The 25,048-nt window shown below is 38.8% G+C and overlaps 1 long non-coding RNA gene across 1 annotated transcript; it reads left to right on the top strand.

The window, feature by feature from the left end:
• The first annotated feature begins 4,658 nt into the window (after window positions 1–4,658).
• Window positions 4,659–9,296, top strand: LOC110829775 (uncharacterized). Its single transcript, XR_002543075.2, has 3 exons — window positions 4,659–4,905; window positions 6,051–6,772; window positions 7,661–9,296. It is a non-coding gene; the product is annotated as an uncharacterized LOC110829775 (long non-coding RNA).
• Window positions 9,297–25,048: the final 15,752 nt, after the last annotated feature.

Raw genomic sequence — 25,048 nt, 5'->3', positions numbered from 1 at the left:
TTGGAATGTACTCTCTTTTTTGTATCAGTTTCCCAGACTACCATACACTTATTGACCTGTTCGCCTTGGGTAGGTATATGATATGTTCATTTTCTTCGTGAAAGTCAGTGACGGTGGTAGAACAGTATGCTAAGAGCAATATGTGAGAACGCAAGAAAAGGAATAATAATAAAGTACAGTAATAATAATAAAAAATAATAGAAAAGTACAGAACCAATTTTGTAATCTTAGAGTCCAAGACTTGATTCATCAACCCATTAGACAAGCTTGTGTGTCCTACTATTGTCGCTAAACAGAATACAGTCCAGAGAAATATAATGTGTATTCACTAAGGGGAGGAAAAAATATTTTTCCGTTCACTTAATTTGAATGCTGCGCTGTCGAGTGTATTGAAAATTATACGAGCAGACTTGAAGGCTGAAACACAAGCTCTCGAATATGGGCTCAACTAAAAGAACGTTAACAATATACGTGGACTTGTTATTCCCAATCAGCTGTCTATCACAGGCTCATTCATATCAAAATGTCCGTCATGTCACGTTTCTAACCAGGACAGCAAAGCAACCTCTTTTGTTGAGCAGAATATTACAGTGTACACTTCTTTTGGAAAACTAACAAGAAGGAACGCGTTTTGTGAAGTAATGAACTTCTGGCATACCAAGGAGGAACCGTCTCTAGTGCCAGTAGAAAGAAAAATTATTTGAAATGTCTGCATGTCTTACTCGTAATTAAACAACCAAGTAACCCCATGGAGTAGAATCATTTTTGAGAAGACAGACTAATTGTTGTTCAACTAGTGAAGAAATGTCGCGGCTTTTATGGAAACCAAACCTCATTACCATTTTGAACTCACCACACGTTCGTATTCTGAACATGATACATCCAGCTCACAATTTAATACCGTATATTTTAAGATCCATCTGAATACTATCCTCACATTTACGCCTAGGTCTTTTAGATTTCCCGACTAAAATCTTTAGGCACTTTGCCTTGCATTCTACTTGCAACACCACTATGATCCTCCTTGATTTAATTATCCAAATAATATTATATGAGGAGTACAATTTATGAAGTTCTACATTTAGTCCAACGAAAACAGAAAGATTTACTTCAAAAGTGTCCATAAATTACGTAATGTAGACGGCGATCTTTAATCGATCTCTACGAGTTTAATTGCCAATGATAACGCACCTGGATAAAGCTACAATATGTCCTATATTTAAAATAATTGAGCAAAATTAAAACAAATCTGCTACAGCGAATCAAAGTATTTAGAAATTTATGTGGTGACCGTAAATATGTAAAATTTGTCTCAAAATTATGTCTGCAGAATGTACAATAGAAATTTGGATTTGCTAAAGGGAAATCCAAAGATTGAATTGCCCTAAACAATTCCTTCATCAATAGACGCCGTCTAAAAATTTCCATGAAATTTCTTACACGTTGAAAAGTTTAAGTGCACCTTCTAGTCACAAACTTCATGCACGCACACCCGAAGGGGCGCAGCAAACCAAGCCACCCTCTGGCCCCCTCGCGGGCAGCCAGCGTGTCTGCGTTTCGGCACACGTGTTCGAACGAATACACGCACGCACTCGCTGAAAGTCGGGATTAAGCGATTAGCTTTAGAGTTTCTCCTTCGACAGTTCCCGAGATAAGAATTCGGCCCGGACTCCGGCAACATAATTTAGGTATGTAAGATTTGCGGTTTTCACAGCGGTGAGTATAAAGATTTCTGTCTTCTGGTTTGTTGCGCTGTGTAGTCTGGTCGATGTTTACAAACGTTTCAGAGGTCATACTGCCTCCGTCATCAGGGCGATGAGTATGAAGATTTCTATCTTCTGGGTTGTTGCGCTGTGTAGTCTGGTCGATGTTTACCAACGTTTCAGAGGTCATACTGCCTCCGTCATCAGGGCGATCGTAAAATAAACCAATAAACCAATATATATATATATATATATATATATATATGTGTGTGTGTGTGTGTGTGTGTGTGTGTGTGTGTGTGTGTGTGTGTGTGTGTATTAATTTATATGTAGATCTATTGATTAACGGCAAACTGAAAAAAACTATTGTATTTATTCTACTTATATACTTATATATTCGAGTCTCTCTGACTAATGTTTAGGTGGCTTTCACTCTGATTGCTGAGGTCCAGCATTACAGTAATCATTTATATTACCCGTTAATTTCACACCCACTTCAGGTAGGTACTACGTGAGTCCACTACTGTAACCACGACCCAGTAAAACAAAGCCTTTCTTCTACATCCATTAAATGGGCCACAAATGCCTTGGGCGTTTGGTGTATCTGACGTGGTCGGATCGGATTCAACACAGCTCCAAGCAGTCATGTCGGACGAGAATCAAATGTCAATCTTCTGCTCTGACTTCTTTTCAGAAAGGATCGTCCCGCAACAGGGGCAATTTAAAATGCACAGGATTTCAATTGAAGACGCCATATACGGCACATCATCAACTTAACAGGCATTTATAATGGTGTAGGCCACTGGTATTCTACCAATACGGTATCAGTTAAAACGGAAGGCCCATTTAACTACAACGTTATCGAAACATTCATCAGTTTGATTTCTAAATCGTTTCAATAATATCATCTTCCTTTTGGTGCAATTATGTGGCAGAACAAAGCTCGGTTCACACCACCGAACACAAAAATTATTTGCTTACGTAAATGTTTATTTTGCTTTTGGAAAGGTGGCAACTAATTCAAAACAAATCCCATGTAGTTTATCATATAAGCTGGCAGTTGTTATATAATCTTGGAATGCAATGCGGATCTTGTAACTCTTAATATCTCACGGTCGCTTAATTAGTCAAGAAATTTGTCGTCTTTTAAAACCTGAAGTTCTATTGTATTCACAAAACACCGCCCCTGACACCTGAACTGAGCTACACGAATCATATTCGAATATTTTAAGATACGCTTAATATTTCCTCACATCTGCGTCTAGAACTCCCAATAGTATCTTCTGTTCAGAGTTTACAAATACAATGATATATGCACTTCCTAATGTTCATCATATGTCCGTGTTACATGCCCAGCTAATCTTATCCTGATTGATTTTGATCACCATGATAATTTCTGTTGAAGTGTATAAATTATTAAGCTCCACATTTTGAAATGTTAACTTCTTTCTGTTAATTCCTAAGATATTTTATTTGTTAGCGTATCTTTTCTATCGTCAGTTCCATTCAAATTCTTGATAGATGAAAAAGAATTTTGTTTTTAACACTTTTTTAATATTACAGCAAGCCAATGTTCCTTTGCCCTTCAGGAAGCGGGAATTCCTATACAAAATTATCTCATATATTCTCTGAAATATAAAATTATGCATACAAACAAAAGTGTTTTCACTTCAAAAACACTTTGTGCCAAACGCGTTTCGACCTCACGAGGTCATCATCAGTGGCGAAAACACATTAATTCATTAGTCTGTCTATTAAAATCATACAATTCATAAAACGATGGTTTGTTTTAAGCACCGAGCATAAAAACAGTCACATTTTATAAAACCATATTTCATGTAATACGACACTGAACTGAAATACACTATCAGTTAAAATGCGGTAGCTGCGAGCAGGTCTGTATTGGCCAAACCGGAAGGGAATTTAAAGCCAGATTTAAAAAGCATGTTAACGACATTGGATTCAATTTAACAAAATCAAAATACGCTCAACACATCCTCGACCACGGACACGAATACGGCCCCGTGGAGGATATCATGGACGTAATAAGAATAGCCCAAAAGACAAAATGTTTCACATTTTAGAAAAATTCCACATCTATAAAACTAGAAAAAAGCTAAACATCATAAATAAACAGAAACCCACGTCTCTAATGTCTTATTTGACCTGGTAGTAAACAGAAACAAGTTAAATGTAGTATGCAGTGGATGGCCACACTGGTTGGTCAGAATGATTATAAAGCCTGCACATTTTTTAAAAGTGACAGTAATACCCAAGCAACGTTGAAGTTCACAATTCATGCATAGAAACGCAACCAAGGCTCACCGTAGACCAACAACGGAAACCTCAACTTAGGCGAGTGGACATTAAGCTAAGTAACTCAGTTTAGATAATACACCAACTCATGTGCAATTAAAAGTTCAGTGTGGTATTACATGAAGTATGGTTTTATAAAGTGCGACCTTTTATGATCATTGCTTTATAACAAACCATGGTTTTATGAATTGTATGATTTTAATGGGGTCACAGTGGCCGCTCGGTCTGAGGCATGGGCCTTGGACGTTGGGACCGTGGGTTCGAATCCGACTCAAGCCATGGATGTTTGTCAGCGTTTCTCTGTGTTGTGCTGTCCTGTGTACAGGTAGAGGCCTTGCGACGGGCCGATCCCTCGTCCAAGGAGTCCTACCGAATGTCTATAGATCGAGCAAACGAAAAGTTGGGACCCGCAGTGCTCAGGCACTTGAAGAACGGGTCGATCCCAGTATCCCAGTATGATTTCAATATACAGATTAATGGGCTGAATTAATATGTTTTAATATAATTTTATCTACAGCTATATTAGGCCTATTATTAAATGAATTTGTTTCAGGAACTCATCTGGTTTGTTTCTCTGTGATTATGTAATGTATTCATACGTTCTGAGTAACTTTCGCCGAGCTTAAGGTTACGTGGTTGCAGTGTTGGCATTTGTGTTGTGAACCGGCCTCTGTCGCTCGTGACATGCAGAAGTAGAATCCCTTGTCTAGAAAGTCTCATCAGCTGTCATTCAGTCACAGTGCTGTCTTGGACTGGATAGATCAGACTTTACAAGGCTAGTTAACTGTTCTCGGACCACACAATGCAACTGTTGTTTATTCAATACATGCCGCTCATATAACTACAGTAACAACTCACCAATATCCCCCCAGCTGACTAAAGGGAGGTGAGTAATGTTATCCGATTATCGTTACAGATAGACCTATAGGATTACTGAAGTTTATCAGACAATGTACAACTTTTGTGCCTGACTATACAATTAAGTTAGTTTTGAATATGGCATAAAATATGTATTAGATTTTGTGCGGCTACGATAGTAAATCCTCGTTATGCTTTATTGTTATTTTATTCCAAATGCAGTTACTTGCTTTCGTCTGCGGAGAGATATATTTTATTTGTATGATTTTTAGAACAACAGCTTTCTTGTTAGTGCAATTAAGAAGATAGTAATTATAAACTGATGATGATGTTTCACAGTAATAAGTCTGAATGCGACGTCACTCAGTCGTCTCCAATTGCTTTATTCTTTTCGATTTTGCTAAACATAAAACAACGTCAAAGGTTGAAAAACCAATAGCGCAGTATGTCAAGATAGCAACGTCATATCAATGAGTATAAATCAGATATAAACAAACGAGTGATGAAAAGAACAGCAAGTCTAAAAAACTAGAAATTTAATCGAGAATCAAAATTATTCTTCCGCAAATTACAGGATATATGAAGAGGTTTAGAAAGTGTCATTCGCATACACTGCATTTTGTTCTGTGTGGTTCGTTTACAGCCCACAATTTAAACACTCCTCAGTACAGGTCTGACCTCCGACATTTCAATAAAGATGACTCTCCTCTTCAATGCTGAAACGTGCACCGAAAAATCCGAGAAAATATTTAAAATTATTCATTGTCAGGACTTTTCCATTGTCTGTTCTTTAAAACCCACGACGTTTCGGAGGTTGGTTCTGTCTCCGTCTTCAGGTGAGAGGTACCTACTCTGTTGGATCCCTTAGATAGAGCTAGTCTATGTAATTCATTACTGTTAGTGTCTTATGTCTAGTTGGTATTAATTTTTAAGTTATCTACTTGAGGTTATCTGTTGTGTTTAAATACTTGTATCCTTATGGTTTTATAATTTTATGAGTTGTTTTATTTTGAGTGTGGTGTGTTATTTTGTGTGATGTGTGTTGTTTTGTTGTGTCTCACTGTTTTGTTGTGTCTTATTGTAGCTCCACTGCCACCGGGTATAAACCCATTTGCAGTTAATAATAAATAATAATAATTCTCTAATTGTCTTATGTTAATTTTACGTTTCCAGACTCAACGCTTCGTGGAAAGTTCTCCGCGATTAATAGAGAAACCCCCTTGTAAACTCGTTTCAAAGTTGGCAGATAACTACGAAAATAAGTGAAACGGGTTCAGAGAGTGGGAGATGAAGTTTATGAAGACAAATCCTGCCACTAGATACGTCACAGCCCGTTCACCCAAAGTCCATGTCCCTCGCTCTCTTTTCCGTGTCTACTATCGCATTCTTTCCAGACTCTTCCTCCGGCTGTTCGCAAAGTTCATGATACCCTATACGGGCATTGTAACGAGGGGCGAAGGACTAACAAATTTACGGTCTGGTGGAACTTACCACGCGCAAGTCAGCGTCTCTCCCTCGCAGCTAAATCTTTTGGCCTTCGCCATACTCTTCGGCTAATCCATTGATGGCGACGAGCTGTACCTGCGAGATGAATGCTTACCGCCACGCAAAGAGAAAGGGCAGTTTGCACCATTTGTTACAACAACCATGTAAAATGGGAGCTAGCCAATCTTTGGTACAGACTGTGCTTTCGGCAGCTCTAACTTGGCCACGGAGTTGTGCTTTTGCAGAGAGAAAGTATTTTCTTTCCTCAGAATATTCAGTATTGGAGCAGTTGACAATGATGTTTGTTACACTGGACAAAAATACATTTTGTAACCGTGGAACAAAAATATATTACCCTCTCTCTGATTTGTATTGTAGTTAACAAACAAATATTTCACCATGCTGACCAGGTGAGCCCTTTAATTTTCGAGAATATGTAGTGGGAAAAATGCAGTCGGTTTTATTCCCTCGTTGCCCTACAATTTAGTGTACTTTTCTAGCATTTCTTTGTTACTGACAACAATCTACTTAATTGTAACGCCCTGTCCACTGTCTATGAAAGATTTATCAATATTAACACAACGTTAAAAATACTTTCTTATATTGTAATGTCACCTCACTAATGAGTTTAAATAAGGAGTAACTAAACTTATTTTGTAAATTTTTTAACCCAGCAGTATGTTTTACAGATATTTTTGTACTATTTGTGTTTTGCACATTTGTTTGTTAGTGTCATTTGTCATCTTTGTTTCATAGATTCGTACACTTGACCTCACGGCCACTTCACACACCAACTGGACCCGGTGGAATTAAGTAGCGTTACAGTTATTCCCTTCACAATTTCAAAAGTTTTAGGAATTTATCTCTTATTTTCTCATTGCCACTTGAAATATTGTGATTAATCCTTATATATTTATCAGTTATGGTTTCAGTAAAACATAAAAAAACATATTTGTCATGGAAACTTATGGGCGTTGTAAGTGGAAATCCTAATTACCATTTATTATAAAGACAATTCAACTCTTTTAAGATCATTTTCAAGGGAAACTGTGGTGAAAATTAACGTCCAAATAAACACGAGAGTGTTTGATAACGTCTGCAATTGATACAGAATATTTCAGGATTTTGGTGTAAAGGAGAATCCCATGACGTTAAATTTAAGCTGTAGGTCCTGTACACATAATACCAAACAAACATGTCCACCACCCTTCCTGCATTTCTGTTGGTTTTTGTATATCCTTTAGCAAATATAAAGTGTAACAAATCAAAGGCCTCTACACTGTCTTGATGTGATGCAGGATTATTGGATGAAGAAGAAAAATGGCAACCACGGAGATAGCTTGGCGTCTGACGGTCACTGCAAACAACGTATTTTATGTGCCGCTGAAGCCATTGAAGAGAGAACAGACCTGCACTAGCATTACAGGTCGACTACACCACACCAGAGATTTACGACACTTTTACGAGCGGTCCAGCCATCAGGTCTGCAAGGGAAAATGAGCCCTTCCACCTCTCCTCTCTTTCTGGGTTGCCTCCGACATGTAAATCATCCAGCCAATAGAGAATACCTCCCTGCTGCTCTGGCTTTTTCACGTACCGATTTCACACAAACCATGATAAACTCTGGTTTACCTCTCATCCCCTTTGATTGATTGTTTACTGCTGTTGCGTAATGCGCGACTTGTTAAACAGAATTTACTTTCTACAAGCAATTTTTAATATTTTAATTGCAGATTACAAGCTAAATTGTACTTATAACGTTAAATTATTTATTTCAAACCTTTCATTAATGCAGTCTTGCATAATGCTTCGGTTAAGTTAATCGTAAAATCAGTCTTATATCTGTTACGTTTAATAACTTCTTAACAGACACACGAATGATAGTGTTCTGCAAGAATTGACAAGAAAGGTACATGTAGGATTTCAGGTTTTCACTGCGGTGAGTCCGAAGATGGCTGACTTCAAGAAAGGTACACTCTTTGGAATAAATTGAAATTCCAAAGGCGTTTTATACGCGATCTCAACGGCGATATCAGCAGGACAACCCAGGAAACACCAAATGCAACAACAGTATCCAAGGTCTCCGCTGTTTTGCAGATCATTGTTGTAACAATGAGATCCAAGGTCACAATTGGATAAGAGACAAACATGAAAGGGCCCACTAGGTTAAATGTTCTTCGCATATGCGAACGCGTAAAGAACATGTAAAATCAAATCATTATTTTTATTATCTTAATTAATTTTTTTATTATTTAGGAAATGTACGCATAACGAAAAAATTCAGGCGTGCTGAATCTGTTGTTGTTCCTTCATTTTAAATTCGCGAATGCTAAGTTTGATGCTCTCTTAGAGATAGCGTAAAAGAGGCAGGGGTGACAAACAGCTGTAACACAAAATCTGAACAAAATCGGTTATCGAATAATGAGATGACACATAGAATTCCCTTTTGTTGTCAAACCATTAAGCTTATCTGGAGATTGTGCTGGGCATAAGCTTTGTGTTTTTCCTTTTTCTCTTAGAAGTCTGCCGACGTTTCAGAGGTGCACACTGCCACCAATATCAGGGAGATGAGACAACCGCGAGCAAGAGAAGATGGCGGAAAAACAGGAGGAGGTTGGAGCATGTTGAAAATTTGTCAGACCAAAAGATAAGGAGGGGATTAGACTCTTGAGACCGAGTATCATCGCCCTGATGATGGAGGCAGGAACCACCTCCAGAACGTCAACTTCTACGAGACTTCACAGCTTAATATCCCAGAATTTTGTCATTTTAAATTTCACTCCCTTCTCTCTTCTTCGAAGTATATCGAGATGAGCCAAAAAGAATTGTGCAGGCATAGGTCTTTGTGTAAAATGTCCACTGTTGTCCGATTTTAGACATAAAATGTATCGATATAATTTAGTAAAACTCTAATATTAAATTTAATTAAATTTCCTTTTGCGATTTCTTGGGTTATTACTTGTTGGCAGGCGGACAAACATGGAGAAGCTTCTTGGCACATTACTGCGACTACCTTGACATTGATTTATTTGGTATTTACAAGTCTTTTTACTATTCGGTGCCATGGCAACGATGGTACACTCAAACAAAGACGTGCTTTATCAGCTCTGTTTTTTTAACTTTGCTTTAGACTACGTCACCAGGAATGTCCAAGGAAACCAAAGATGGATTGGACTTACACAGGACACACCAGCTTATGGTCAATGCTATTAGTGTTAATTTGCCGGGTGAAACATATACATTATAAACAAAGACACAGAAGCTCTATTAAAATGCTAGTACGAAAGTGTGTAGAAGTTATATGCAATAAAATCTTCCGGGAGACAAGCCACGTCAATATCGAATCGTAGTCCAACATTTCAGTGACACTGTCTCCATCACCCTGATGATTGAGACAGAGTGTATCTCTGAAACGTTGGACTATGATTCCACATTGATGCGGCTAATCGCCTAGAAGATTATATTGGAAAACCACAAGTCTTATGCCTAGAAGTTTGTGTTTACATGTGAACAAACGCTTATGTATCGTCGCCAGACTACTGGACAAAATCGGTCTAGCTAACGTGACAAAGTTAAAATATTTAGAAACGAAGGCTACAAATTTAAATTGCATTAACTACGAAATTAATAAACTGAAAATTGAGATTTGCGTGTCGTGTTACTTCATACAGTAAATATCTGCGTATTTATCAGTAGATTTTTTTTTAGTAGTCTACAGCATTTCTGAGGTCTCTGTGGTTGTCAGTGATAGTTTGTAATTCCTTGCTTTAATTACATTTCTGGTTAGCTTTGGAAACTCAGAAAATAATAAAGTTAATTTGTGTTAAATCAATTACCAAGCAATGTTTCGTAAAATAAAAATATATATTGCATATATTGTTATATGCATGATGAGGTAACTGTCGAAAGAATTAGACTACAGGCCTATTCCAGGAGTTAAATACTTTAAAATGGTAGTTACAATGCAATAAAACAGCTGAGTTACTGTATTTTACTGGCATCGTGTTACGATTCAGAAACAGAAGAAATGAATATTTACAAAGTGCGAAAGGAAACTGGGAAGAGTGAAAAGAGGGAAAAATTCCGTGAATGGAATGGCTTTTCTGTGTGTTTATGGGCAGTCCCATGGCTACTTTCGGTAACTGCGCGTCGTGGCACTACCGGCTGCTGGATACTTTTTGAAGAGCCTCTTCCACCAGAAGTGTTCGTGTGTATTGGTGGACAGGGAAGAGAGTTGGATTACGAGAACGGCCCCGTTGAGACACAGCGAGGGAAAGACGAAGAGCGCTCTAGAATGGATTTTTTTTGTCGCTGCCAGAGTCGCATAGGAAAGCATATATAAGGATGAAAAGAAAAGAAAATTCTCTTTGAATGTGTGAGGTGGAGTTAGAAGTGTGATGGTTTGAACCCAGAGCTGCAATCAAATGGACATTTTTCCGTTCCTTCTTTTCCCTTACGACGAGTCAGACAGGAGGAAGGAGGAGGTCAAGTTAAGGGTCAGACCGGGTGTAAGGGTCAGAGCACTGCATGTCACGTCTTCAAGAGATTGCAAAACTGCCCTCTACCCACCATTGTCTGCAATTGCCTGTGTGGGCTTCACGGCCTCTGCGAGCTTTCGAATGGAGTTTCAAGAGGAAAGGTAGAGTGAGGCTGAAAAATGTACGATAGAGCTGATGGACCTGAGTTTGGTTGCGGCAGGGATGAGTGGGTGATCGATTTCGTTTCTGGAGGAAACATTTAAGTGGAAGAAATAATGAGGTGAACATATCAGCAATTACGGAGGTGAATAAATGTTAAATACATCAAATGATACATTACACAGTGTGTCCCATAAGTCCAACATCAGAGAAAACAATCATATAATTTTTAATTCTATAAAAAATAATTCATATTTTTCTATTTCTACAGGCCATAATATCTGCTGAATTTAACAGGCTGCATCCAGACCGCGAGCCAATGACACAGAGTTGTGTTAGCAGATTTGTTGCAAAGTTTAAGTAAACAGGATCCATAGAAGATAAATAACGCAGTGCGTCTTCAAGGAGATAAACTGATGAAAATTAGTCGTGTTGAACATTTGCGGCAGCGCATTATTGAGGGATGTAACACCATTACTCCTGACATCTTCCACCTTGTATTGTGACGCTTTTATTTTGCGGTTTCTTTAGTATTTTTCGTATGATGCTGGACTTATGGGACACTCTACACTATTACATTGCCTGAGGTAGGCCTATATTTGATATTAGCATGCACAGAATTTAAACTAATTATGATTACAGCCTGTTTCATAGTCTCCGTACAATTTGCAGTAGTTTTGATGGTCCATCCAAGTATGACAGTGTTATATATGTTAAGGACTTATTAGGGCTTACTGTTGTTTCTGTCTGCAGGTGTACTATCATTATACTTAGAAGTCCACAAGGCGTTTTAACCCAAATGATCAACAACGACAATTTCACAACCGTGAAGACCCCAAATCTAATAACCCAGATATTTTTAAAACTAGGGCAGTATAATAATCGCTACATCCAAGGTACAAAACGTGTAGAACGCATGGGGAGATTTTTGTGTACGTTTCTGTCATACAAACTTATGGGATTAGCCCCCGTATTACTTATTATACCTACTATGTGTAGAAGCGAGAAAGTGTTAAAATGGTTATAAAAGAAATATGATGTTTGGGTATAGATTAGATTCAACTAGATCCGGATATGGTCAGTGGCGGGTACATTTGATCCACCGGTTTCCATAAAAGACGTGAAATTCCTTCACTGGTTGAGTAGCAATCAGCTTCTGAAGAAAGATGCTCTGGAGATTTCGTTAATATGATAATAGTAGGAATAACTTATGTGGTTAGAATTTTTCTACATAAATTTCCTGGTTTAAAACATCTGTAAGAGACATTAGGTTTCAGTAGACCGAGAATTCCATATCTTAATTTGATTCTTACATGTATAGTGGTGTCAGAGATTTCTTATTAATGATTACTTTACAACTTAGCAGTAACTTTCAAATAAGACAAAACGTGCAATTTTCATGAGGCGAAATCTGATATTCGCCTCTGGTAGTTTAATTTAATCAGGCTACTAATAACATTGACGTTTTATAGGCTTAATTGAATACCTAATTGAACAAATGCCCATCACCAAGAACTGTGTCAGAATATGTTATTGGTCTTGACTATGCATGCATTTCAAATGCGAGCGTTTTATTTTAAAAAAAGTAAATACCATTCTGTTTAACCATAAGTAAATGGTTCTAACAGCACCTGTATTAGAACTGCTTGTATATTTTCATCGTATTGTCCACAAATGCTGGCTTAGCATAATCTAAACTGGCAATTCGTCATGAACCCTGTGCGAAAAATGGCCACTACACGAAAATAAATTGAATATGTTGTGTCTGCGAATGTTCATTTTGCTCTGGTCTCACGAACTCAAATAAATGAAAAGTAAATTGGTGGAAATGTGACAAAAATAAAAGAACATATTAGTTTTGAGATAAATTTAATGAAATTATTCATTCATATTCTTTCAGTAACAATTGGCTGGTTGGTTTAGAGGAGTTTCAGGATCCAACGTTATTTGTGCCTGAAAACAGTACAGTTCCATAGGTCACATTCCGGATTGTGGTAAAATTAGTTGCATTACGGCCCACATGCTAGGCTAACAGTGGCACTGGGTAAAAACATCAATAGTTTTTACACAAAAAACTGTATGCCGGAAAGTGATAAAATTTACCAGGTTGCAAAGGGGCCTGACAGCATTGCCTATAGCATTGAAATATTATTGCACTGAACATCTGTGGTAGAAGCTGATTGGAACACAACGTTTGTAAATTGGCCTAACAGCGACATTGAGAATAAAACCGCAAAAATCAATACTGTTCATAAAGCAAAAATAAATAAATAATTAAGAAACAATTGAAAAAGTAATTAAACTTATAAAAATATAGATACATTACAAGAAATTTTGTCAAAAGTATTTGAGTAGGCCTGTGTTGTTAACTGTCTTAATTTAATAAGCTATTTTTAATTTTAATATTTTTAATTTAGGGCATACAGAGGTTTTTTTCCAAGTATGGAATATATACTAAGTGTTAAATGGGCAGTGAGACTTCCTGTGATGAGGAATAGTAGTCCTTAGGTTTTTAATTTAAAAAGTTGAATCGTATAGAAGGACATTTTCCAGTAAATTAATATTGACTGACACGCAATGAATTATGCAAATACTTTTAGATTATATTTTTTTATATCGATCACATTGTTCTGTATCTTACAGTAAACACAATGGTGACTGGTTTCTAGAGAGCACATAGACACGTTTGTCATGTACAGTACTATGCTCAGTGAATCTTATCATGTTTTGTTTGTTTGTCATCAGTCTTTCGACTGGTTTGATGTGGTCCTCCATTTTCGCCTATCTTGCGCCAATCTCTTCATTTCCACATATTTTTTGCAGCCCACATCCTCAAAAATCTGCGCCACATATTCCAATCTTTGTATCCCCCTACAATTTTTCCCTTCAACTGTTCCTTCCAGTACCAAATTAACCAATCCTGTGTCCCACTCTTCTTCTCGTAAGATTTTTCCATAGACTTCTTCCTTCGCCTATCCTGTCTAAGACCAGCTCATTTCGTACTTTATCAGTCCACTATCTTACACCGAAAAAATCTTACAATTATTTTGTGCGAATGATTTGTTTTATTCACTATTTGTGTTTTGTGTTTTGTAATAACAGGTTGCGTTAATTAAGACGTCCATACAGTAATCGTTTAGAAGTGAGGTCGAGCTCAGACTATGACCGCCCATCAAGAATGAAGTAATGTTTCCGTTTTCAATACATTCACGCCCGCACATGTCGCGAAGGATCAGCGGAACACAGACCTACATTTGTCACTAACAGCTGTCCTTTCGAAAAATCCACATTCAAGAAGTTCAAAACTTCTTGTAACTGGATTCTTTGACAGGCCATTGCAGTATTTCACCCCTAGGAGGTCGGACACCTATTAACTGGGTTTATGCAAAAGTAGGCATAAGTGACCTAGTGTCACCACGCGATGTAAACTGCCAAAGTTGACCTCGGGTATCGAACCGACCAATCAGAGAAAAGTTATTCTGACTTAAATTTAAATTATTCAACCAATCACAAAACAAAGCGGGAAGTCGAACCAATGATGTTACAAAATTCAGATTTCGGAATGAGTGGGCGAAATTAATATATTTGGGAGAAAACTTCTTTTAGAGTCAGTCGTCGGTCAGTTGGCAGTTGTTGCAAGTTGAAAGGTTATCACGGACGCATTGGTGTAGTACATTAACTTTTACCAATTTCGTGCGGAGAAATTAATTCAGCAATCACCCGAAAATAAATACCTAAAGACAAAGCTGAGGTGATCTTTAATTAAATCCCGTAAACCCAGCATAAGAGTCTCATAAATTCCTTCATCGAACCCGATCCCACCTTAGCAAAACAATGCAAGGAAGAAGAGGGACGGTTACAATACATATCTGCACAACCTGTCAATGTTCACAATACAAGTTACTTTGGTACGGACTAAAAAGAAAAACCAACATGAATACCGGTTTATCACATTTACTTTACTTATGAGTATCTTGAAAGGTATACTAGTCGAACATGCACGTAACAGTTTCAATATTTATATCAATTTATTAAATTCCTGTTTTTAAGTGATACATAGGTAAATATTTATCTGACTCATTTTCCAGAAAGATGCTTTGTCTCCATTGCTCTTTAACTTTGCGTTAGAATACGCCATCAGGAAAGTCCGAGATAGGCAGGAGGATTTGAAATTAAGTGGAACACATCAGCTATTGGCATAAGCTGATGATGTGAACTTATCGGGTGACAATATAAATACAATAAAGAGGAACACAGAAGTTTTACTAGAGGCTAGTAGAACGACGGACCTAGAAATAAATTCAGAAAAAGATAATTACGTGTTAGTATCCCGTGGGTGAGCAAAATCATATTAAGGTGGCTAATAAATCTTTGAAAGTGTGACAAAGTCAAAATACTTGGGAACAATAATAACAAATCAAAATTATATTCATGAGGAAATTAGGAGGAGGCTAAATTGTTCAAGTGCTTGCTGCTTTCCAGTTCAAAACATTTTGTCTTCCCGTCTGATTTCTAATAACTGAAAGATCAAAATTCACAAAACAACAACTTTGTCTGTTGTTTTGTATGGGTGTGAAACATGGTCCTCACCCTCAAGAAAGTGGGTAGATTGCAGGTGTTTGAGAATAGGGTGTTGAGGAGGATATTTGGGCCTAGGAGAGAAGACGATTGGGTCTGGAGAAAACTGCATTATGATGAACTTAAAAATCTGTACTCTTCCCCCAATATTGTCAGGGTGATTAAGTCAAGAAGAATGAGATGGGCGGGGTATGTTGTGCGCATGGATGAGACAAGAGGTGTGCACTGGATATTGGTCGGGAATCCTGAAAGGAAGAGTCCGCTGGGGAGACGTAGAAGTAGATGGGAGGGTAATATCAATGGGAGTTGAAGGCAATTGGATTTTGTTGTCCCAGGAAAGAGACCGGTAGAGGGCTTTGGTTAATTCGGTGATGAACCTTCGGGTTCCCTTTGCCATCTAATTTATTAGTTACCATACGACATACTTAGTGAGGTGTCAGGTTGGTTGATGGTTGCCTTCTGGAACGTTGAGCGTGTAATCTTGTATAAATTGACAGACGATTCAAAAGAGGTTACTGCTTCCATCAACAGGGCTACAGTCATCTAAATAACGTACTTACTTGAATGAATTTATGAAGAGCAGAATACAAAGTATCCGAAGCAGAAATTACGAAGGGGGCATTTGTCCATCAAGAAGACTGCACCTTTATGCTCATACCATGTAGATTTTCAACACTGAGTGGCTTCCTCAGCAGACTGAAAAGCTACAACTGTACCACGCTTCGTGCCACTGGATCTGCACACGTCTCAAAGGAAAAGAACTGCAGGAGGGCTTCACGTTGTGGACGCATTCATCCAAGTACCCACTGTGCAGAAAACTGGGTCGGTCCTAGTTCTTTTCCGAAACGAATGAATGAATCTCAAGGCTCTGACTGGGGCACGAACAGTGTGCGTCTTGATCTGAGGCTATTATCTGAAACAACACAATTATCAGGGGTCGCTGGTGCAACTGAAGCTGAAGAGAAGTATTGGTCTTATTTTTCTCTATAATACAATCGTACTTTACACTCAAGCAACTTAATATAGTCATTTCATTCCATTGTCACAATATGAAGAACGGCGCGATTGCAGGCAGACTCAGAGCCCAGAGCATCTACTCACATGTCCAAAGACGGGCGAAGTCTGTACGCAACCTGAGTTGATGCTAGCTAACGGCAAGACGATTATCGCCGCAGAATTTTGGAAAAATAATATTTAAACTTTGCCGGACACGGAAATAAATGATTGTCAGGATCACCAATTCTTCTTAAAAATATTTTTTACTCACTTGCCTCTGTAATTTTCTTCTTTCTTTGAACAAGTAATTTAGATTATCTCATTGGAAAAATCTGATGATTTCGCTAATCTAATTTCTTAAAAGAAATATATTAAAACGAAAACGAAATTTTATTCAGTCAGTCGGACCCGTTCCGGATCCGTGTAGAAAAATATAAGCATAGACAAAAGGAGAAGAAGCCATCTTGCAATGCAACGTCATCTAGTATGGACCTGCCCACTGACCCATGGGACTCCGCCTACTTTTACTACCCAGACTCATCTGTATGACTGGAAGGAAAAGAGATGGCAAGCATATAAAGTGGAGAATGACTTGAAGGGCCCCCCTGAACAGTTTGTCTTCCTTATGTAACGGGCGGTGAAGAATGAGGGGCAGGAGTTTGAGCCTTCACTTCAAAGAGACTGCGCCGACAGATGGTGATGGGTAAAAGTGGCGGCAGTAATAAATCGAGAGAAAGAAGCTCTATTCATAAAACATGCAGGCTATATCACATTCATTAGCAGACGGGCTCTTGCAGCAGCTGATCTGCACCATGACGCCCCCCAAGGCTAAATTCAGACGACCCCAATCTCTCAGCTGATGTCACTCCTGATTCACGCCTCTCTTTGGCACAAGCTGTTGCCGACAGTCACGAAGGCCGCGAATTCCTTCGAACAGCGCCCTGCTTTAACGACATGCCTTTTCTCTGAGGATTCTGAAAGTCCATCCGGACAGCGCGTTGTTTGAATACGCTGATTCAAGAACCAGTGAAGAACTGAAGATGACTTCTGGGATGTTGCGACATTCCAGAACACAGTCATCTTCTCTCGCAGCCGTGAGAACCTGAGATCCCACCAAAATAAAAACTTCCCATACCACATAATTCTGAAATTGTTCTTTATTTACGGACAAGTACAAGCAATTTTCATGCTTTCGGTCTCAGTATGTGAGTAAATGTAGGCTACACAAATACACCAACTTACTTAAGTGCTACATCACGTCTGAATGCATGTAACTATAATTTATTTACCTCTTTGCTCCATAATTAAGAGGTTCAGTTCATGAATGAAATGTCCGCATTACCTAGAAACAATGTATTTTGGAATCTCTCCTCACAAGAGGGGCAAAGGATTTTTAATCTAGCCACTGCGTCCGGACCGGCTCTGGGGCCCACCCATCCTCCCATCCAATGGGTACAGTGGTTCTTTCCCCAGAGGTAAAAGGCGGCCGGGTCGTGACTCTGACCACTCACCCCCCACCTAGTGCCGAGGTGCAAAATGAGTACGAGCTACACTTCTCTCTCCCCCACCTTCCAAGCCAGCCTTAATCGTTTCATTATATTAACGAAAATTGACATTTACAACATGTTCCTGGATATGTGTATGTGTGTGTCTGTCTGTCCGTATGCGTGTCTGTTCCTGTTTTAATAACGTTTGAACAAATCGACGAATTTTTATTTATTTAAGACTTTTTTTTAGATTTACACCCAGCCCAGCAATTTTACAGGTCCTAGAAAACATTAACACTTAAACATGCCTCTCTATCTAAGGGTCTGATAAGCTACATTCCCTTGTGTAGGATTTGTGACATTCACAATGGAATGAGTACAGGTAGGAGCTAGTGGGCCATGTATCTTCTGCCCATGTACGAAGTTCCGGAGGAATATATTACCTCAATTTTCAGTGTTAAAATGAGGAGAGTTTGTTAAAATGAGGAGAGTTTTATGTGGTAATTCGAGGATGATTAGTGTGAACGGCCAATGAGAGCCAGGGATTGGGGAGAGGATATTGAACCTAAAATAAACTTGTCTGTGCCCAAATACTGTCCTGTTTCTTGCTCTTTAAGATCTGCTTTCCAAAAGACGAGAATAGAACCGCTGTCAAACGTTATTTTTGTGCAGCCTGTTCCAAAATATTTAATGTACCCAGCCTAAGTCCTGGTCGGCAAAAGAAATCATGATATTATTCACATTTACAAACACTTAACAACACATGCATCTCTACACGACCTCAATAGTTGATACAGAAGAAACTAAACAGTCTACAGCACTGAAAACATTCTTCATTTATAACTTAACTTACGTTACTTAACGATGGTGCCATTAGTGCATATTAAACAACGTTAGATGATATGATGATTAATGAATTTAAAAGTATTTAGAACGAAGCGGTTGTGTCATAATTTGAGGTATTATCCATGCATTTTCCTGGAGGGACTGAGGAAAGCTAAGAAAATAGTCAGGATAACAAGCCATCGGCTCGAGATTTGAATCACAGATTTTCTGAATACGACGCACGAATACTAAACACTCGGCCGCGACTGACGGTACTCTGGGCTTGAATCCAAAAATGTACCCGGTTCAAATTTCGGCCATGCAAAATGAATATCGTTACTGAAAGTTTCGTTGATTTACGAGTGTTGCTATAGTGGTACAGTATCTTAAAATACAGCAGAAGCCACCTTTCGTAATCCTCTCACTGGTCTTCCAAACTCACTCACCTCTACATGAATAATATCTGCATTTAAAACATCGTCGTTATACAGAATGAGAACTGAAACGATCCAGTCGGTCACTAACCCCCGTAGTCCTTCAATCACATCAACCAAAATACCTTATTTTTAACTGACGTCTGCATTTGAATGTGCAGATCACGTAAGGCTTAACACATGTTTCGTTCCTCACTGTTGATTCTTGTGACACGTCTGGTTGTGCAAAGCAGACAGTATCACACACCATTCTCGTAGACACGACGACCATGTATTTTGAATAAACTTCACTGGGGGGCATTTCTCTTGCGCTCTCTTATATTTCCTGTGCAGTTTTTATTACGTCAGGCAGAGCTGTCAAAGTACAGCTGAAAGGTCTAGTTTACAATTTATATGTAAGACAAACCAGAAAGTTTACGACTTTCCCGATGCAAAAAAAAAAGTCGAGTGATGAGTTCTACGAAGTGGAAACCACACAGCCTGTAATTACAGACACCATAATGGAGAGCATCAATGTCTCAGTGTTTCATAACAGCTGTATTTACTAAAAAATAACATAACTCCCACTGTCCATCGTCCTTACAAAAATGTGACAAGTTAGAAGTTTCTACATTTGCCACGAAAATATAGTACAAGGTACTTAATAAACTTCATCATGCAAGATAGAAGTGTTTTGTTGGCTGTGTAAAACCTTCCGTCATGAATACAATTATTTGACTCCCGATTTCAAAAAGCTGTCACCTTCTAAAGCAACTCGTACATGCACAAGTCAGATACAGATTTTTGTTTTGGTTCTTATGTAAATATAAGCTTATTCACTTAATCGAATGTTGTTGTAAATGGTATATCGTTTCCTTTATGCGCTTTCTTACAGGTATACCTACATACGTTAATGGGAATAAGCACATGTTACGTTCTCACGGTGATGAAGATGCTAATTTGGTTTCGTGGACTTGGGTATAGATGCCAAAGTATCGGAAGGACGTACTGTCTTCATCTTCAGGGCTGAACATTGAGAAAGTCTCGATGAAAATAAAAAATGCATTTAGTTTTATATGATTATGTCAGGTTATTGGTGAACATTATTAAAACTGGGTTTTTACCGGTATAAAAAATATCGTCTTCTGCATAAGTAATACAGGATGAGTCAGAAGTATGTTTACAAACTTCGTGTGCGTGTTCCTGGATCAAAATTAAGAAAAAGTGTTCCTGTGAACATGGGGTCGCAAATGTTTCATTTTCGAAATAATAGCCAAAAATAATTTTTAATGTATGCATTTATTGCCAAGTATAAGGACAGGGATGTTTCTTTGTAACAGATGCTCAAAGGTTGTTCCTCCATTCTCTACACATGCCCGAGCACGATGTACACAAGACTGACGGATTCGTTCGTACACACCAGGGTTTCATCTGGCATGCAATCTGCACACGTTCACATAGGTCGTCTTCATTGTTTATGGGTGTTGCATAAACGACGGACTTTAAGTGACCCCACAGATAAAAGTCCAATGAAGTCAGGTCCGGTGACCTCGGTGGTCATACTACTGGGCCACCACGCCCAATCCATCGCTGAGGGTACTGTTCATTGAGATGATATCTGACGCGATGGGAGAAGTGTGCTGGGCTCTGTCGTGCATAAACCACATTTGTCTTCTTGTATTCAGTGGTGCATCTTCAAGGAGACGTGGCAAGTGTCTTCCTAAGAATCACCGATTTGAAGGTCCTCTTAGACGCGATGGAAGCACGTGTGGACCAATAAGCATGTTGCCAACAATTCCTGCCCAAACTTTAATTGAAAATCTTTGCTGGAAGCTTCACTTTGATATAAAGTCAATTCATTGAAACGTATTTTTAGCTATTATTTCGAAAATGAAACATTTGCGACCCCACGTTCATAGGAACATTTTTTATTATTTTTGATCCTGGAACACGCACACGAAGTTTGTAAACATACTTCTGACTCACCCTATATATATATATATATATATATATATATATATATGTGTGTGTGTGTGTGTGTGTGTGTGTGTGTGTGTGTGTTTGTCCTGATGGTCTGATGACGAGGATGATTATGAATATAGTGACTTCAGTGATGATAAATTATTTACCGAACAGAGTTAACATTAGAATATTTAGGCAAAGAATAACAAAATAAATGTGAAGTTTATGGCGTTATTTACAGAGGAAGTTAAATAGTGCACGCCGTGTATTACTGCTAGAATACTAGAATTCATCAATTTATAATTTTCTGGGCTTGTAGCTGCGATGGCGGATACAAAAATTCATACAGTATTTTGATGGGGAAACGAATATTTCGAAGGGCGAGAATTATAACATTAAGATGTAACAACGGATGTATGTTTTGACGGTCGGAGGCTCATGGAACTGACTGAATTTCGTGTTCAACTGCGAGTATTGGTTCTTGCGGTGCAGGCTTTTCTATCAGAGATTTCTTTTAGGATTGTCACCACGAGATGTTCTCCGGTGTGTTCCGGCCATAACCCTGAGTACCATAAAACATCTTTACATTTATAAGATTCATCGATTGGTTCACTTTGCTTAACGACTATTAACTGTGTTAAATGTGAAGATGATTATGGGTAAGGATGAGTAAAGAGATTTTAGGTTCCCACGACTACAAGAATGAATATGGCTGTGTTCTGGGTTGTTGCGTCGTGTAGTTTGATATGTCTACCAAACTACACGGCGCAACAATCCAGAAGACAGCCATCTTGAACTGAAAGATTTCCACACCCTCAAATCCTGTTTCTATAAGACCGTTTCAACATGGCGTCACTACAACTCAACCGAAATTACAGTTGTGTATTATTATATTTGTTCAATAATATCATAGACTTTGTTGTAGGTGTTTCGCACGTGAGTTTCATAATCACATTATATGGAAGGCAAGGTAAAAGCATTATATTATCTATCTCCTATCTTTGTCTATCGCATACATCACGTTGAAAAGTACAGCGTCATTCACGGGAGATTGATGACTCAGGATGGATGGTACTTGGAGAATTAGCAATCACTTTTTGACTGACAGGCTTATCCATCCATTATACAAGCCTATCCATAAATTAATGATTCGGCTGGGGAAAAAAACGGGATGGCGACTAAATATGTTTACACATCTGAGCGAATAGATATGCTGTAGAAATAACACAAAATACAACCTCCAATTCTGCTTCTGGGTGTGAAAATTTCTTCCAACAAATCCATATAATAATAATGTAACACAGAAATTACATACAGATTCGAAGTTTGTGACTCAGAAACTGTTGGCTTTCCATTAATACAAAATATGGTAAGTTCCTATACAAATTTCTGTAGCTACTTATGAATAAGGAATTCGTCTTCTAATTTGGTCAACCGATGACGGACCAAGGATTGGACAGCCGGGATTACAGTTAGTGATCGAGCAGAACGGATTTAACCGTATCATAATAACATGGACTTCTTTTATTATCAATTCATGTGTATTTTTCAAGCCAAGACTTTCATTTCGTCATCTATAATTCTGGTTTATCCCTTGTCTTCTTGAACAGTTTTCGATGCTACAGATCCTCGAGGAACATAGTCTGAGCTACTAAAAGGCGTCGTTAAATAAACTACAAATAATAAAAACTATAGGTTTATCTATTACAGCTTCTGTCACTAAATCACTTTAAAAGAATAACAAGGTTCATCAGAGGCCTAATTAAAAGTGTATTTGCTCTTAGATCAAACTTTACGCTGGCTCTGACATTAAAAAGAGGGAAGTTGTCTTGCATAGGAATTTATCAGTGAAGGGTCGTGACTAAGAAGACGTAGTGGGATTTAGTGAGGGGTGAAGTAATTTAGAGCAAAATGACGGTGAATAACAATAGGGTTCAGACTGATATCAGAAATCGTGATGGAGAGTGAAACGATCCAAGTTCCTTTTCTGCTGCAGACTGCTTGAAGTGCATCCCCGTTAAAATCATGGGTCACGACAGAGAATAGAAAGTTGCACTAAAAGCTTTTGAATTCTGTTATGAAAGTGTTTCGTTTTCTTCTGTATTAAGCGATATATGAAGCAACAAACAATTGTGTTGAAAATAAGTCATTTTGGTCTGCCGACGGGAATAACTGTGAATTGTAAAACTATCGATAACTTCTAGCTGCAGTCCCCGCCTTCACGGGTTAGGATATTTAAAGTCTGAATCAGCTTGAAAATGATGAAAGAAGAGATTCATAAATCTTTCAATGACCATCAAAATACGCTGACTTTCCTAGAAAGCACAGCGACACTGCATATTTCTGCATGGTGCAGAGCCGTGTTTAAGAAATAAAGAGTCACACAGATAGTCAATAGATTCTATTTCCATTTTCCATTTGTTTAATGAGAAATAGATTAGGATTTAATTATATTCTCACTTTACGTGTAGACGTTTTTGCCGAACGTCTCACGGAGAAGAAGTTTATAGATAGGCTGATAGCAAAAGGTGAACGTGCAATTGCGGTGCCACGGTTGCCCTCTGGAGAAATGGGTCAATTTCGGTCAGAAGACGGACATAACTAAATCACGTCTCTTTGCCCCTCGCTTGTGGGCTTTCAACGCTATTCCACGTCACCTCAACGTCCCAGCAATATAACTGCAGAATGGCTTTATGCAGAATTCAGAATTGAAATAACTGACTCTGGCAATACAGGCATCCACATTCGCGAGGAACACGTTATTGAGATAATCGTGAGCAATTCGTAGCAAACTCATTGCCCTAATGATTGAAGAAGCAAGCACATCAGAGGCTTACTCATCGGCTGATAATAGAAAAAATCGGTCAGTTTCTGTCACATTAAACGGTCTAATAACCCATCATTGTAACAGGATTTTTTTTACGTCTTCTACTGAAGTCTGTATGAGCCGGGATAGCTCAGTCAGTATAGTGACTAGCTACGGGCTGGACGGCCGGGGTTCGATCCCCGACGGGGGCAGAGGAGTTTTCCTCTAGCCTCTGGTTCCAGACCGGCTCTGGGGCCCACCCAGCCTCCTCTACAATGGGTACCGGGGTCCTTTCCCGGGGGTAAAGCCGGCCGGGGCGTGATGCTGACCACTCACCCCCATCTAGTGCCGAGGTCAAGGAAGAGAGGAGCTATACCTCCACTCACCCCAAACGCCTACATGGCGTATAGAGGGACAAGCTTTGCTTACTTTACTGATGTCTGTATGGAAAACTGACAACAACGAACTCCGACTGAGGGCAGGAAGATCTCGATTACGATGTTTCGCCACGGATGGAGGCAACACAGCTGTCTTCCAGCAAAGCACGTGTTTAAAAGATCTGCTCTGGCCGGTTCCTGAACCCTAAACGTCACAATACAGTGGGCACTGAAGACTCGTGGCAGTGATTACGCTTACAAAGTGCAAAGCGCGAGGCCGCTGATAGGCGTAAGGGAGTCTTGCATGCCGATAAGCTTCGTGAAGCTCGCGAAGAATACGACGGAGAAGTTTTCAACTCACATTCGCGCAACGCATTATTGAGAGCTAAACCGTGAATATGGAGGAATGACTTAACCGCATACAAGGGATCGGCAACCATGAGACCGCGGGCTCCTTATTAACCTTGGAAGGGTTCGTGGGTGCCCTGCCTGAGGTTGAGTTTAATTTTATCACTGAAAACACTTTGGTACTTGACAAAACATGAAAAAAGGAATGCAATTTTATTTTTAATTTGAAAATTAATACGATAAATGACACAGTATTA

Source organism: Zootermopsis nevadensis, unplaced genomic scaffold (assembly GCF_977971745.1).
Source record: "Zootermopsis nevadensis isolate Lab colony 2312 unplaced genomic scaffold, Znev_1.0 Znev_ptg000030l, whole genome shotgun sequence".
NCBI lineage: Eukaryota > Metazoa > Arthropoda > Insecta > Blattodea > Termopsidae > Zootermopsis > Zootermopsis nevadensis.
The sequence above is the reverse complement of the archived record's forward strand: the minus strand, read 5'-3'. Positions and strand labels throughout refer to the sequence as shown.